Source organism: Sinocyclocheilus rhinocerous, unplaced genomic scaffold (assembly GCF_001515625.1).
Source record: "Sinocyclocheilus rhinocerous isolate Xijiao unplaced genomic scaffold, SAMN03320098_v1.1 scaffold1334, whole genome shotgun sequence".
Taxonomy (NCBI): domain Eukaryota; kingdom Metazoa; phylum Chordata; class Actinopteri; order Cypriniformes; family Cyprinidae; genus Sinocyclocheilus; species Sinocyclocheilus rhinocerous.
Genome location: NW_015626864.1, coordinates 766,706 through 773,391, shown reverse-complemented (window position 1 = coordinate 773,391; position 6,686 = coordinate 766,706). Strand labels below are relative to the sequence as shown.

At 37.1% G+C, this 6,686-nt stretch overlaps 1 protein-coding gene across 1 annotated transcript in view; it reads right to left on the bottom strand.

Annotated features, from left to right (window-relative positions):
- The window catches only part of LOC107718656 (activating transcription factor 7-interacting protein 1-like), a 48,131-nt gene extending 45,656 nt beyond the window's left edge, over nucleotides 1-2,475 (bottom strand). The window contains exon 1 of the mRNA XM_016525883.1: nucleotides 2,256-2,475. The gene's annotated coding sequence lies outside the window, so the exon portion shown is untranslated. The remainder of the gene's footprint in view (nucleotides 1-2,255) is intronic.
- Between the last annotated feature and the right edge of the window lie 4,211 nt (nucleotides 2,476-6,686).

Genomic DNA, 6,686 nt, shown 5'->3' with positions numbered 1-6,686 from the left:
ATAGTGATGTAGATATGTGGGGGTGTGTTAGAACGAGCCGTTTTAGGTAGGCGTGGTTGACTCTTAACTTTTATAAAGAATATCTCTTTGGATTTGAGACTTTAGTCTTTGCAACTTTACAGATCTTCTTTATGCACCAAGAGCTTGTAACACTCCAAAGACAAAGGAAAAATTGAAATCGCATCATATGACCCCTTTAACACACAGTTCCCTACCTTTTAAAGGCCTCTGGCCTAATTTACCCAATCTAATTTGGTAAATGCTTTAACTCAAAGTGATCTGCATTCAGGACATCCATTTTTTATCAGTTCATCCATTCCCTGGTCATCAGACCAATGATCTTGACATTGCTAGCGTCATGCTATTCTGTTTGAGCTTTTCTATAGTGATACACACAACTTGCTATTAATATTATATTAAGACTTAATGACCGCAAGCAAAATAAAATAATAATGAAGTGCAGTACTTGGAAAACTGCAAGACCTATTACTCACAATAACATTTCAGTGGATCCTTAATTCAGAGTCCTTGTAGGTGGCATGATTGTGAGATTGAATCTTTAAAGATGAAGTGTGTCATTTCTACAGCACAAACAGAACCGAATGGAATTGCAAAAACAAAAAATAATCATTTCCAAACTGTTTAGAAAAAGTAATCCTGCTCCGAACCACCAAATAAAGTTGACATATCAGGATTTTTTGAAAGAACACAGAAAAATGTTACTTATTTATCATTTAAAAATGGATTCGTTTTTTAAAACTACAAAAATTATTGGCTAAAATTACTGGCTCAACCAATGGCATAAGTGTGGGGTGGGGCTATCTGTTTTCTGACCAATGGCAGTCGTGAGAGAGTGTTGTGGGAAACCTGTTTGAAAACAATTTTTTAATCCTTTTTTTTGTGACAGTACTAGTGGTACAAAAATTATACAATTTTGCACCATTTTTGTAGCAATTTTAAGCTATTTTTATGTTTAAAAGTATGTACATAGATGATATGATGACTCTTTAAGACTTAATGACCGCAAGCAAAATAAAATAATAATGAAGTGCAGTACTTGGAAAACTGCAAGACCTATTACTCACAATAACATTTCAGTGGATCCTTAATTCAGAGTCCTTGTAGGTGGCATGATTGTGAGATTGAATCTTTAAAGATGAAGTGTGTCATTTCTACAGCACAAACAGAACCGAATGGAATTGCAAAAACAAAAAATAATCATTTCCAAACTGTTTAGAAAAAGTAATCCTGCTCCGAACCACCAAATAAAGTTGACATATCAGGATTTTTTGAAAGAACACAGAAAAATGTTACTTATTTATCATTTAAAAATGGATTCGTTTTTTAAAACTACAAAAATTATTGGCTAAAATTACTGGCTCAACCAATGGCATAAGTGTGGGGTGGCGCTATCTGTTTTCTGACCAATGGCAGTCGTGAGAGAGTGTTGTGGGAAACCTGTTTGAAAACAATTTTTTAATCCTTTTTTTTTGTGACAGTACTAGTGGTACAAAAATTATACAATTTTGCACCATTTTTGTAGCAATTTTAAGCTATTTTTATGTTTAAAAGCATGTACATAGATGATATGATGACTCTGGAAAAAACAATATCCATAGAATAATTGCAGCTGTTTTACTTTACATGGAATGGGGGCTGACATCTTGAAATCACATGACCATGCAAATAATACTTAATTTTCTCAGTAATTTCCCTGTTATAGGACACCTTCACTAATGGAATAAATTAATAAAGGCTGGCAAATTATTACATTTCTCCAATGACATCAGTGACAACACTTTTGCGAACAATATACATTCACACCGATATTAGCTGGCAAACTTTAAAAAAAAAAAAGTAAATATTATATAAGTCTACATGTTCAGCCCTTTTAATTTTTGGATTTGTAAATAAGTGATTTTTCCATGTTTGAAAGAAATTGCCCTGTAGTTATCACTTTGGAAAACCAAACCCAAACAAAAAATGTACTCAAGTTAAATTTCACCTTGTATAAATTCAACATAAATGGCCTAGAGAGACTAATTTATTTATGAAGTTTGTAACATTATGAGTTTACACCTGATGTCCTTATGTGGTAAATCACGCTAAATTTTAAACATAAACATAGCCCAAATTCAATATAAAATGTATATAAATAATACATTCATCACACTAAAATGTATATTAAAATTACAAATATTATCATAAAAGTAGAACAAACAATTGATTTTCCAGAAACAAGTGTGAAAACTCACCCAATCTTTTGATCAGTCGGAGCGCCTTACAACCGGTATCTCCAAAAATATGTTACTACGACGGTCTCTGTTTCGTATTATACACGTTTAAAAACGCGGATTCTGTTAGTAACGTCTTTATCGTCACGCAACGGAATCACATACAGTCATACAGACAGCTGCACAAGGTGACTGCCTGTAGGCTACAGTGAGAGCGGGCTGACAGCACCTCTGCAGTGTAGTTTGCTTGGTGATTCGCGCTCTCTTCTCCTCTCCAACGGTACAACAACAGGGGGAGGAGACATGCGTTTCGCGGGACAACGGGAGATTCGAAAATTAAACACCTCCTGCCAGTAGAGGAACGTTTTCGGTAACGCGTTTTCACAATGTTGAATCAAAATGTCCGTTAGTAAATTTGACGTAGAGTCAGTCCATCAGCAGTGATTACAGTCAGACTCATTTTTCCACTGGTGCAACCGTGTTCTCATTCCTCAGTTGAATATTTATTTGGGTTTGATATAGCCTATGTATCAAAAATGAGAGTATATCAGCAAATAGAGGCGAATACGAAATTATTATATTTGTATTGACATCATGTGCCTACCACCGTTACAGAGCCGTTCAACATTGCTCGAGTTTCTGTTCTCATCGTTCACAAACCCTGGCATGCATGTGCTCGGTTTTACATCCTTTCTGATCTGCTTCATAGCACTAGCTTTCTACATATAAAAATGCTGCCACGATACAACAAAGCTCATAAGCGTTGCCATATGAACAAAGAGTATACTGATTTAGTCTTAATTGGGCAATAAAACGTAGTATTGGTTCATTTCGAACATTTCATGAACATAATTTGTGTGAGTAATTTCAGTGAGTTATCGCTCCGATTGATCCATACCTGTTTTTGGTTCAGAACCGGTTCATGAGAGTCATTCGTTCGCGAATCGGACTACCTTGGTTGTGCTGTATATTTCGGTTCGGTTCTAAAAAAAGAGCCGACTCAAAAGAGTCATTCGTTCGGGAATCGGAGTACTGGTATGCTGTATGTTTCGCACTGTTTATTCTGCAGCGGTGGCATTGCGGCGCTGCTGAATAGAAGTGCAGGAAGTACTAGTCAATGTTTGGGAACCGTCAATGGAACAGAACATCATTAGAGTTTAAATTGCTCTTATGTTTTTACTTATGCCCATTATTTGGTCGAACAGCTACTAAATATTAAAGGGGAAGGAGACCGTGATGGAGAGGGAGGAAGATGTGAGGGGGATGGGAGCTTGACCCGTGGGAGGACTTTTGTCTGCTCATATGCAGGCTTATATAAATTGTTTTTCAGATCAGAAAGTAGGCTTTGTTCTGGTGAAGGTCAGCCATTTTGTTGTTGACTTGCAGCATGTGGATTTCTCTGTATGAAATGTCTACTAACTGCAGTACCGCCTGCGAGCTGTTGGGGAGCTCACAAAGATGACAGAGACGTTTTATGCAACCAATATAGAATAAGCTTCACTGGAGAAGGTCTATATTTGAGTACACAACTTTATCTTAATTAAACATGAAAACTAAATTACTAAAGATGCTATATTTAGACCTAATTACCTGAAAAAACATAGTTCTCCCCCTCCACCTAAAGCTCAAACGGTTTCAGTTGGATTCCACTGGATCGGTAACTTAGATTAATTTAAGTTAAAGAGTAAAATGTGGTCTGAAAATTCACTACATTAGTACACTACACTACCTACCCAACACTCACTAAAGAGAAGTACTTCTCTCAGATAACAGAGCAGGGAGAACATTTGGCTCCGCCTCCTTTTCCAAGTCAGCGACACAAAGACCCTGAAACGACACGCGGAGACAAAGACGACGGTATTGCAGTATCGCGCATGAGGCTCGCGAGCCGCGCAATGAGTAACACTGGTCTAAAGCCACGATAAATAACGTTGCCGACTTCAAATCAATTACCTTAGAGTGCCAGAGTCTGTTAAAATGTCACCGCGCCAGTTGGGTTTTACATAGAACACACTCAAGAGACAAATAGCTCTAATACATGATAAGTGAGGGGGAGTTTAAAGGATTCATCTAAAAACGCCGTGACTGCACTTATAAAAGGGTTTTTATCAAGTCAAAGCCAAGTTACAGCCTTTGAAACACGATGGCAGGCACGAGACATATGACATATGAGAATTCGGATGGACTAGTAGTAGAACGGTGTGTGAACCGAATAGAGTGGACTGATGTGCTGTGGCGACAGGGTTGCCAGGTTTTCACAGCAAAACCCGCCCAGTTGCTACTCAAAACTAGCCCAATTGCTTTTCAGGGGCGATCCTCCGGTAAAAATCGCGCTCGGGGAGGGGGGAGGGGGATAGGGTGGGGTTAAAATACACATTTTTTTGGTGGGGTTCCCCTGGTAAAGTAGCATTCCAGGGGCTAAATATCACGTTATTGGGGTCGCTTCAACCCGCGGACATGAAAAACATCCCGCGGCAACAGTGTTAAAGTAGCCCAATTCCGCGGGAAAAACGCGGACTTGGCAACACTGTGTGGCGATTCAGAATCGCGCCACTCACTTGGACTCTGTGAATACTGACTCGATTTAGTCTTTAGTCATACAGCTCCCTCTACAGGCAAAATGTGGGAAATGCCGAGATGACAGTCTCTGTTTCTGTTCTATTCAATACAACTGAAACAAATCACAAACATGAACTGAACTGAAAAGACATCTGGTAAACGGAGTTGTGTTTGGACCCGAAAAAAGTCAAGGCAATTATGGCAAACATGTTTATTAAATTAAAACATAAGCATCATAATAAATAAAACATAAATACAATATAAATAATATTTCATAATTATTGTTCAAAGGTGTTTTATTATTCCACACCAGCATTAATTAAATGTGATATGAAAAAGATGAACTGATTTAGGATCAGTATGTGTAGACTTCCTACATATATAATGTTCCATGAAGTGATATTGTGAGATGGAATGTAGAAGTAATTACACATATACACACAATTGGAAATATTGGCACACATGGGATGAAAATAAAAATTCCATCACATTTGAAGACAGAAATCACTATTACCATCTGCAAAACTTTGAGAAAGCTTTGTAATTTTCATACTCATTCACACAAACATGGGGTGTCCATACAAAATGTGCTTCAAGAAAAACCTCAAAACCACAACTCTTGATTTGTTAAAGGCACTGATCATTTTTAATCAGTGCTCTTTCAGTTTCCTCCTGAAGTTTATTTAAACACATTAGCCACTGTAAATCCTGGCATGCATTTAAACTGCTGTACCTGCTTGGAATGATCTGTAGGAATATGCTTCAGTGGTCACTTCAAAGTCCTCTGAGACTTGTTTTGGCAGAGATACACAGCAATGGTAAAAAGTTAGTACTAGAGAATCTAATGTACTTAAAGAAACACTGCTGTACTCTTACAGGGCCAAAGAAAATGAGATACTTATTAAAACACTTGCGTGTTAAAATTTAGTAGGCTTACACATAACTTGAGTATGTTTAATTGGCATAGGTACTAAAAGTGTGCTAAATGTTTTAATAAATAAGGCCCATTGAGCTGCAGACTGCAGTGGCAGTATAGGTTCCAGTAGTAGAGGACAGAGCAAGTGATATGCCAACACTGGGCAATTTCCAATTACAAATGCTATAGCACAAGGCTATTTACCATCATGTTAGACCTGAACATGATTATCACGAGCAAACTCGCTCACTAAAGTCAGCAGAGTGAGCAACTGGGGAAGGCTTTTTCTTATTTTCAAATGTTGTGCAACAAGAGATGATGACTAAAAGGAGAATAAAGACAAAACCTCCACAGCGATGAAATCTTCTGAGCACGCACAGCTGAATTATTACAAGATGAATCTTGGTTTTCTCTCGCATCCTTACTATGCCGCTCATTTGTTTCCTCACAGGTTGCTTTCTTGTGTGTCTTGGCCAGAGGAGGAGATGGGATGTAGACCTCCATTATCGTTGAGCCTCTTGGCACGGTACGTCTCGTAATGGATGTTATGAGTGACCTCCTTCAGGTCCTGGAGGTGAGACCTGAGTGTATTATAACAATATTATTTGTGTTGAGTCACTGTTATTTTTTATTATTATTTTTTTAATATAAAGCCTGCAAATTGAATTATATAAAATGTGTTTTGTTTTTTATTATTATTGATATTAAGAGAGCATAAACATTGATAAATATATAAATAAATAAATAAATAAAAAACAAATGACTGACTGTTCAAACATTTGGAGACAGTGAGATTTCTATGTTTTTGAAAAGTCTCTCATGCTCATCAAGGGTGCATTTATTTGTTCAAAAATACAGTAAAAACAGTAATATTGTGGAATATTATTACAACTGATTTTTTAAAAGTACATTTTAAAATTAAATTTATTCCTGTGATGCAAAGCTGAATTTTCAGCATCATTACTCCAGTCTTCAGT